This window comes from Salvelinus namaycush, unplaced genomic scaffold, assembly GCF_016432855.1.
Source record: "Salvelinus namaycush isolate Seneca unplaced genomic scaffold, SaNama_1.0 Scaffold146, whole genome shotgun sequence".
NCBI classification, from domain to species: Eukaryota; Metazoa; Chordata; class Actinopteri; order Salmoniformes; family Salmonidae; genus Salvelinus; species Salvelinus namaycush.
The window spans coordinates 189246-200022 of record NW_024058186.1 but is presented as its reverse complement, the minus strand read 5'-3'; the positions used below and the strand labels follow the sequence as shown (position 1 = coordinate 200022).

At 48.0% G+C, this 10777-nt stretch overlaps 1 long non-coding RNA gene across 1 annotated transcript in view; it reads right to left on the bottom strand.

Moving 5' to 3' along the window:
- The window catches only part of LOC120036743, a 34058-nt gene that overhangs the window by 4553 nt on the left and 18728 nt on the right, over positions 1–10777 (bottom strand). Inside the window, exon 2 of the long non-coding RNA XR_005474620.1 lies at positions 553–600. This is a non-coding gene — a long non-coding RNA (uncharacterized LOC120036743). The remainder of the gene's footprint in view (positions 1–552; positions 601–10777) is intronic.

Below are 10777 nucleotides of genomic sequence, written 5' to 3'. Positions count from 1 at the left end.
CAGAGCCAGTCAAGTTAGAAAGGCCATACACAGCTTTAGTAATTGAAAAGGCCCAATATCTTGCCCATCTTTATACAGCAGTTTGAATGATTACAGTACGTGGGAATGGCTATTTCCCTGTCAGTGAATGACACGGGTACTAACGTACAGACAGACAGACAGACAGACAGACAGACAGACAGACAGACAGACAGACAGACAGACAGACAGACAGACAGACAGACAGACAGACAGACAGACAGACAGACAGACAGACAGACAGACAGACAGACAGACAGACAGACACTAACGTACAGAGAGAGACAGGCAGACAGGTACTAACATACAGACAGACAGAGACAGGCAGACAGGTACTAACATACAGACAGAGAGAGACAGGCAGACAGGTACTAACATACAGACAGACAAAGACAGGCAGAGAGGCTGCAGTGACAGGCCATGTGAGTGTCTGTCTGTACCAAAAAGGGGTAGGGTGAAGTTAGACCTTAGACACTGATCTATGGTCAGTTTAGCATAAAGGTTAGGACACACACACACACATTGTGTACACACCGGCTTGGTAGGTGATCCGGTAGGTGCCACACATGCATCTGCCAGGACCTGTAGAGACAGAGAGAGAGGATCAGGTTAGGACACGAATCTCAGAATCCTCTATCTATCTATCTCTATATCTATCTATATATATCGCAGATTTTGGGCGGGAGGTTGAGGGAAAGAGAGAGTGAGGAAGAGAGAGAGAGAGTGAGGAAGAGAGAGAGAGAGAGAGAGCGAAAGAGAGCGAGAGAGAGAGAGAGAGGGTTGACACGTCTCTGGAATAGTACAGTATTTGCCAAGTCACTTGGGACCTCACAGAAATAGGCTAAGAGAATAAGAAAAATAAAGAATACAAGTAAACTGTTGGGAAAATACTGTCTGGTGGCTGAACTACCTTCACCCCTTCCTCACACAACTTTGACTATCATGTGATAGAGGTCTAGATTTGATCAAACCTGGCACACAATTCTGATGACATTGATATCAAACAGTAAGAACAAGGAGGAGCATACCGATGCCATATCAAGGAGATTGAATTGAGTACTGACCATATAATAGTATGTGTGTAATTGAGTACTGACTATATAATGGTATGTGTGTAATTGAGTACTGACTATATAATGGTATGTGTGTAATTTGAGTACTGACTATATAATGGTATGTGTGTAATTTGAGTACTGACTATATAATGGTATGTGTGTAATTTGAGTACTGAATATATAATGGCTGTGTACAGGCACAGTGATCGGCTGCTCTGACAGCTAATGCTTAAAGTTAGTGAGGGAGATATAAGTCTCCAGCTTCAGTGATTTTTGCAATTCGTTCCAGTCATTGGCAGTAAAGAACTGGAAGGAAAGGCGGCCAAAGAAAGTGTTGCTATGGTGGGGATGACCAGTGAAATATACCTGCGCGTGCTACGGGTGGGTGTTGCTATGGTGGGGATGACCAGTGAAATATACCTGCGCGTGCTACGGGTAGGTGTTGCTATGGTGGGGATGACCAGTGAAATATATCTGCGCGTGCTACGGGTAGGTGTTGCTATGGTGGGGATGACCAGTGAAATATATCTGCGCGTGCTACGGGTGGGTGTTGCTATGGTGGGGATGACCAGTGAAATATACCTGCTCGTGCTACGGGTGGGTGTTGCTATGGTGGGGATGACCAGTGAAATATACCTGCGCGTGCTACGGGTGGGTGTTGCTATGGTGGGGATGACCAGTGAAATATACCTGCGCGTGCTACGGGTGGGTGTTGCTATGGTGGGGATGACCAGTGAAATATACCTGCTCGTGCTACGGGTGGGTGTTGCTATGGTGGGGATGACCAGTAAAATATACCTGCGCGTGCTACGGGTGGGTGTTGCTATGGTGGGGAAGACCAGTGAAATATACCTGCTCGTGCTACGGGTGGGTGTTGCTATGGTGGGGATGACCAGTGAAATATACCTGCGCGTGCTACGGGTGGGTGTTGCTATGGTGGGGATGACCAGTGAAATATACCTGCTCGTGCTACGGGTGGGTGTTGCTATGGTGGGGATGACCAGTGAAATATATCTGCGCGTGCTACGGGTGGGTGTTGCTATGGTGGGGATGACCAGTGAAATATACCTGCTCGTGCTACGGGTGGGTGTTGCTATGGTGGGGATGACCAGTGAAATATACCTGCGCGTGCTACGGGTGGGTGTTGCTATGGTGGGGATGACCAGTGAAATATACCTGCTCGTGCTACGGGTGGGTGTTGCTATGGTGGGGATGACCAGTGAAATATACCTGCGCGTGCTACGGGTGGGTGTTGCTATGGTGGGGATGACCAGTGAAATATACCTGCTCGTGCTACGGGTGGGTGTTGCTATGGTGGGGATGACCAGTGAAATATACCTGCGCGTGCTACGGGTGGGTGTTGCTATGGTGGGGATGACCAGTGAAATATACCTGCTCGTGCTACGGGTGGGTGTTGCTATGGTGGGGATGACCAGTGAAATATACCTGCTCGTGCTACGGGTGGGTGTTGCTATGGTGGGGATGACCAGTGAAATATACCTGCGCGTGCTACGGGTGGGTGTTGCTATGGTGGGGATGACCAGTGAAATATACCTGCGCGTGCTACGGGTGGGTGTTGCTATGGTGGGGATGACCAGTGAAATATACCTGCTCGTGCTACGGGTGGGTGTTGCTATGGTGGGGATGACCAGTAAAATATACCTGCGCGTGCTACGGGTGGGTGTTGCTATGGTGGGGATGACCAGTGAAATATACCTGCTCGTGCTACGGGTGGGTGTTGCTATGGTGGGGATGACCAGTGAAATATACCTGCTCGTGCTACGGGTGGGTGTTGCTATGGTGGGGATGACCAGTGAAATATACCTGCGCGTGCTACGGGTGGGTGTTGCTATGGTGGGGATGACCAGTGAAATATACCTGCTCGTGCTACGGGTGGGTGTTGCTATGGTGGGGATGACCAGTGAAATATACCTGCGCGTGCTACGGGTGGGTGTTGCTATGGTGGGGATGACCAGTGAAATATACCTGCGCGTGCTACGGGTGGGTGTTGCTATGGTGGGGATGACCAGTGAAATATACCTGCGCGTGCTACGGGTGGGTGTTGCTATGGTGGGGATGACCAGTGAAATATACCTGCTCGTGCTACAGGTGGGTGTTGCTATGGTGGGGATGACCAGTGAAATATACCTGCGCGTGCTACGGGTGGGTGTTGCTATGGTGGGGATGACCAGTAAAATATACCTGCGCGTGCTACGGGTGGGTGTTGCTATGGTGGGGAAGACCAGTGAAATATACCTGCTCGTGCTACGGGTGGGTGTTGCTATGGTGGGGATGACCAGTGAAATATACCTGCGCGTGCTACGGGTGGGTGTTGCTATGGTGGGGATGACCAGTGAAATATACCTGCGCGTGCTACGGGTGGGTGTTGCTATGGTGGGGATGACCAGTGAAATATACCTGCTCGTGCTACGGGTGGGTGTTGCTATGGTGGGGATGACCAGTGAAATATACCTGCGCGTGCTACGGGTGGGTGTTGCTATGGTGGGGATGACCAGTGAAATATACCTGCTCGTGCTACGGGTGGGTGTTGCTATGGTGGGGATGACCAGTGAAATATACCTGCGCGTGCTACGGGTGGGTGTTGCTATGGTGGGGATGACCAGTGAAATATACCTGCTCGTGCTACGGGTGGGTGTTGCTATGGTGGGGATGACCAGTGAAATATACCTGCTCGTGCTACGGGTGGGTGTTGCTATGGTGGGGATGACCAGTGAAATATACCTGCGCGTGCTACGGGTGGGTGTTGCTATGGTGGGGATGACCAGTGAAATATACCTGCGCGTGCTACGGGTGGGTGTTGCTATGGTGGGGATGACCAGTGAAATATACCTGCTCGTGCTACGGGTGGGTGTTGCTATGGTGGGGATGACCAGTAAAATATACCTGCGCGTGCTACGGGTGGGTGTTGCTATGGTGGGGATGACCAGTGAAATATACCTGCTCGTGCTACGGGTGGGTGTTGCTATGGTGGGGATGACCAGTGAAATATACCTGCTCGTGCTACGGGTGGGTGTTGCTATGGTGGGGATGACCAGTGAAATATACCTGCGCGTGCTACGGGTGGGTGTTGCTATGGTGGGGATGACCAGTGAAATATACCTGCTCGTGCTACGGGTGGGTGTTGCTATGGTGGGGATGACCAGTGAAATATACCTGCGCGTGCTACGGGTGGGTGTTGCTATGGTGGGGATGACCAGTGAAATATACCTGCGCGTGCTACGGGTGGGTGTTGCTATGGTGGGGATGACCAGTGAAATATACCTGCGCGTGCTACGGGTGGGTGTTGCTATGGCGACCAGTGAGCTGAGATAAGGCGGGGCCTTTCCAAGCAAAGATTTATAGATGACCTGGAGCCAGTGTGTTTACTATATAATGGTAAGTGTGTAATTGAGTACTGACTATATAATGGTATGTACGTAATTGAGTACTGACTATATAATGGTATGTGTGTAAATGAGTACTGACTATATAATGGTATGTGTGTAATTGAGTACTGACTATATAATGGTATGTGTGTAATTGAGTACTGACTATATAATGGTATGTGTGTAATTGAATACTGACTATATAATGGTATGTGCATAATTGAGTACTGACTATATAATGGTATGTGCGTAATTGAGTACTGACTGTATAATGGAATGTGTGTAATTGAGTACTGAGTATATAATGGTATGTGGGTAATTGAGTACTGACTATATAATGGTATGTGTGTAATTGAATACTGACTATATAATGGTATGTGCGTAATTGAGTACTGACTATATAATGGTATGTGCGTAATTGAGTACTGACTGTATAATGGAATGTGTGTAATTGAGTACTGAGTATATAATGGTATGTGGGTAATTGAGTACTGACTATATAATGGTATGTGTGTAATTGAATACTGACTATATAATGGTATGTGCGTAATTGAGTACTGACTATATAATGGTATGTGTGTAATTGATTACTGACTATATAATGGTGTCTGCGTAAATGAGTACTGACTATATAGTGGTATGTGTGTAATTGAGTACTGACTATATAATGGTATGTGTGTAATTGAGTACTGCCTATATAATGGTAAGTGTGTAATTGAGTACTGACTACATAATGGTATGTGCGTAATTGAGTACTGACTATATAATGGTATGTGTGTAATTGAGTACTGACTATATAATGGTATGTGTGTAATTGAGTACTGACTATATAATGGTATGTGTGTAATTGAGTACAGGCATTATAATACCGTTAGGAAAATCCTTGGTTCATAGACTAGTTAAATTACTCAATGACTCAATGACTGTATGAGACACATGCACTAATGCATACTGTATCCCCCCATCCTCCACACACACACACACACACACACACACACACACACACACACACACACACACACACACACACACACACACACACACACACACACACACACACACAGTGCAGTCAGGGGTTATAATGTCAGTGAGTACAGCTGAGAGAGCGAGAGTCATTGGTTTAAAAGTCAGTGTATCTGCCTCAGGTTCTAATGAAGCTCAGCTGGAATAATAGGATTAGTGGTCTGCACTGCAGCACCAACACACATCACACACCATCACACGCAGGAGAATAAACAGAACAGACAAAGAGAGGGAGGGAGGGAGGGAGGGAGGGAGGGAGGGAGGGAGGGAGGGAGGGAGGGAGGGAGGGAGGGAGGGAGGGAGGGAGGGAGGGAGGGAGGGAGGGAGGGAGGGAGGGAGGGAGGGAGGGAGGGAGGGAGGGAGGGACAGTACAGTACATCCTATTTTATTGAAGTTTTACTGGCGCAGGGTTAAGAAACGAGCTACTGTGCTTCTGACAAATAGATCACATGAATAACACCCTGACATCAGAAAAAGGTCACTTTCAGTAGCTGCACTTAGTTATTGTCAACAACACAAATGAAAGTACAGACGTAGGATCTTCATTTGAGCCAGTTTGCAACAGCAGGAAAATAATCCTGCAGCAACAGGAAATGTTCATTATTATGTGGATTATAATAAATGTTTTAGAGGTTGCTACATTTTTTGAAAGGGAAAATCAAGTGTAAAACAGAGATCAGGGGAAGAACATGGATTATTCAAGAGAGATTGATCATGTCATTCATATCGGTGTGTCCTCAAATAGATTGTGATGTCACGTGACTCGGTTAGGATCTATTTTTGCATTTTTTACTTCAGTTTACTTTAGTAAATACTTTCTATAACAAGTAAGCAGTTCACTGTAAGGTCTACCTACACCTGTTGTATTCAGCAGTTCACTGTAAGGTCTACCTACACCTGTTGTATTCAGCAGTTCACTGTAAGGTCTACCTACACCTGTTGTATTCAGCAGTTCACTGTAAGGTCTACCTACACCTGTTGTATTCAGCAGTTCACTGTAAGGTCTACCTACACCTGTTGTATTCAGCAGTTCACTGTAAGGTCTACCTACACCTGTTGTATTCAGCATTTCACTGTAAGGTCTACCTACACCTGTTGTATTCAGCAGTTCACTGTAAGGTCTACCTACACCTGTTGTATTCAGCAGTTCACTGTAAGGTCTACCTACACCTGTTGTATTCAGCAGTTCACTATAAGGTCTACCTACACCTGTTGTATTCGGCGCATGTGACAAATACAATTTGATTTGATTTGATAGTGAGTCAGCGTAATCAATATTGAATTAGCGATTGTCTTCATGATAGAGACTGCATATTGCGCTGCTCTCAGGTAACACTACAAGTCCTGCTGTCACACAACTCAGTTATCTATCTTCATAGAATCACTACTGAGTTAGTTAGATATCACGGGCATGGTCCAGACAAAAGGTTTTCACTCTCTGTTTCCCTGTTTCTTCCCTAAATCTAGAATGTTCTTTTTCAGTCATGTCAACAGGATGTTTTCCAGGCGAACAGCAACATGAATGATGGGCTGTGATTGTGTGTGCGTGTGCGTGTGTGTGCATGCTTGCTTGCTTACGTGTGTGTGTGTGTGTGTGTGTGTGTGTGTGTGTGTGTGTGTGTGTGTGTGTGTGTGTGTGTGTGTGTGTGTGTGTGTGTGTGTGTGTGTGTGTGTGTGTGTGTGTGCGTGCGTGGGTGTGTGTGTGTGTGTGTGTGTGTGTGTGTGTGTGTGTGTGTGTGTGTGTGTGTGCTTATACGTGTGTGTTTGTGTGACTGTCAGTGGATGTTTGTGAGCAGTGAGATGACAGTGATCAGTGGACAGCAGACACACAGAGGAAGGAAGCCATGGTAATCAGTTTGTTATTGAGAGACTGATCCCTAATTGACAGACTAATTACAAGCTCCAGTCTGTGTTGTGTTGTTACGTTACACCTCACTACTGATTATGGCTGTATGGTTAAAGTGAAAATCAAAAACCAATCTTTTTGTATTTTATTTCATTGGTCCACTGTTGAGTAGCCACATCATCATGATGATGTCTTTATATTCAGTCCAATATCTTGACAACTTGACTGCTGACATGCAAAACATTTTGGGACTGTATCAACAGTGGACTAATGAAACAAATACCAAAAGATAGCTTTTGAGTGAATTTTCCCTTTAAATCACAGCCAAGCCCATCATTGACCTGTGTTGACCTTTACATTTACATTTACATTTTAGTCATTTACCAGACGCTCTTATCCAGAGCGACTTACAGTAGAGTGCATACATTTTATTACATTTTACATACTGAGACAAGGATATCCCTACCGGCCAAACCCTCCCTAACCCGGACGACGCTATGCCAATTGTGCGTCACCCCACGGACCTCCCGGTTGCGGCCGGCTGCGACAGAGCCTGGGCGCGAACCCAGTCCAGCCTGGGCGCGAACCCAGAGACTCTGGTGGCGCAGCTAGCACTGCAATGCAGTGCCCTAGACCACTGCGCCACCCGGGAGGCTTTACTGACTAACCCTAACCCTGACTAACCCTAACTACATACACACACACACACACATGAACGAGAGAGAAAGAAGCGAGGAGAGAGTGAGTGACAGGGAGAAATGGAGAAAGGGAGAGAGAGAATACAAGAGAAAACGAGAGAAGAATACAAGAGAAAAACGTGGGAGGCTGTAACCCATCCAACGTGCTCTGTGTGTTAAGCCCTGTCTAACTCTACAGGCTGTGTGTTAAGCCCTGTCTAACTCTACAAGCTGTGTGTTAAGCCCTGTCTAACTCTACGGGCTCTGTGTGTTAAACCTTGTCTAACTCTACAGGCTCTGTGTGTTAAGCCATGTCTAACTCTACAGGCTCTGTGTGTTAAGCCCAGTCTAACTCCACAGGCTCTGTGTGTTAAGCCCTGTCTAACTCTACAGGCTCTGTGTGTTAAACCCTGTCTAACTCCACAGGCTCTGTGTGTTAAGCCCTGTCTAACTCTACAGGCTCTGTGTGTTAAACCCTGTCTAACTCCACAGGCTCTGTGTGTTAAGCCCTGTCTAACTCCACAGGCTCTGTGTGTTAAGCCCTGTCTAACTCCACAGGCTCTGTGTGTTAAGCCCTGTCTAACTCTACAGGCTCTGTGTGTTAAGCCCTGTCTAACTCCACAGGCTCTGTGTGTTAAGCCCTGTCTAACTCCACAGGCTCTGTGTGTTAAGCCCTGTCTAACTCTACAGGCTCTGTGTGGACTCCCGGGTGGCGCAGGGTGACTTTTGGAGGATTTATTGGTTGCTATAGCAACAGGGAGAGTGCATAACAAACTCCGGTGGGCTGACATTTGTTTGACTAAGTCCAGATTTATCTATCCTAGCAGATCCCAGTGAATCCACATATTACACAGTAACTACTATGGGCCTGGATGGGGGGGCGTACATGAGAGACAGAGAGAGAAACTTAGAAGAGTTTGTGTGTGTGTGTGTGTGCGTTAATATGTGTGTGTACGTTAATGTGTGTGTGTGCGCTTGTGTCTCTAATATGTATGATACTAAGGTCGGGCCCCCAGGGGCCCCCTCATAGAGTCAGTTAATGTGTGCTGTTTAAACCCTCTATACCTACTAACTGGAGCTGTGACTGACACAGATATATCACTGTCAGTCTGAGGAGCCTTCTTCCTTTATTCACAGCTGACAGCAAACAGTTCTCAGCACCGCTCAGCACTGTGGTACTCAGCCATCCCAGTGAAGGAGATGTGGCTCAGCACTGTGGTACTCAGCCATCCCACTGAAGGAGATGTGGCTCAGCACTGTGGTACTCAGCCATCCCACTGAAGGAGATGTGGCTCAGCACCGTGGTACTCAGCCATCCCAGTGAAGGAGATGTGGCTCAGCACCGTGGTACTCAGCCATCCCACTGAAGGAGATGTGGCTCAGCACCGTGGTACTCAGCCATCCCACTGAAGGAGATGTGGCTCAGCAATGTGGTACTCAGGCCTTCAGCCATCCCACTGAAGGAGATGTGGCTCAGCAATGTGGTACTCAGGCCTTCAGCCATCCCACTGAAGGAGATGTGGCTCAGCACCGTGGTACTCAGCCATCCCACTGAAGGAGATGTGGCTCAGCAATGTGGTACTCAGGCCTTCAGCCATCCTAGTGAAGGAGATGTGGCTCAGCACCATGGTGCTCAGGTCTTCAGCCATCCCACTGAAGGAGATGTGGCTCAGCACCATGGTGCTCAGGTCTTCAGCCATCCCACTGAAGGAGATGTGGCTCAGCACTGTGGTACTCAGCTATCCCAGTGAAGGAGATGTGGCTCAGCAATGTGGTACTCAGCTATCCCACTGAAGGAGATGTGGCTCAGCACCGTGGTACTCAGCTATCCCACTGAAGGAGATGTGGCTCAGCACCATGGTGCTCAGGTCTTCAGCCATCCCAGTGAAGGAGATGTGGCTCAGCAATGTGGTACTCAGCCATCCCACTGAAGGAGATGTGGCTCAGCACCATGGTGCTCAGGTCTTCAGCCATCCCACTGAAGGAGATGTGGCTCAGCACCGTGGTACTCAGGCCTTCAGCCATCCCAGTGAAGGAGATGTGGCTCAGCAATGTGGTACTCAGCCATCCCACTGAAGGAGATGTGGCTCAGCACCATGGTGCTCAGGTCTTCAGCCATCCCACTGAAGGAAATGTGGCTCAGCACCATGGTGCTCAGGCCTTCAGCCATCCCAGTGAAGGAAATGTGGCTCAGCACCATGGTGCTCAGGCCTTCAGCCATCCCAGTGAAGGAGATGTGGCTCAGCACTGTGGTACTCAGGCCTTCAGCCATCCCAGTGAAGGAGATGTGGCTCAGCACTGTGGTGCTCAGGCCTTCAGCCATCCCACTGAAGGAGATGTGGCTCAGCACTGTGGTACTCAGGCCTGCAGCCATCCCAGTGAAGATGTGGCTCAGCACTGTGGTACTCAGGCCTTCAGCCATCCCAGTGAAGGAGATGTGGCTCAGCACTGTGGTACTCAGACCTGCAGCCATCCCAGTGAAGATGTGGCTCAGCACTGTGGTACTCAGGCCTTCAGCCATCCCAGTGAAGGAGATGTGGCTCAGCACTGTGGTACTCAGACCTGCAGCCATCCCAGTGAAGATGTGGCTCAGCACTGTGGTACTCAGACCTGCAGCCATCCCAGTGAAGATGTGGCATCCTCTCTAAAAGGTCAGGCCTCGGAAAGTGCACAGGCGTAGGTTTTATCAGAGACGGACAGGCATATTAAAAAAGACAGACTGAGAGATAAAGAGAGAGAAGAAGGGACCAAAATAGATAAAGAGACAGACAT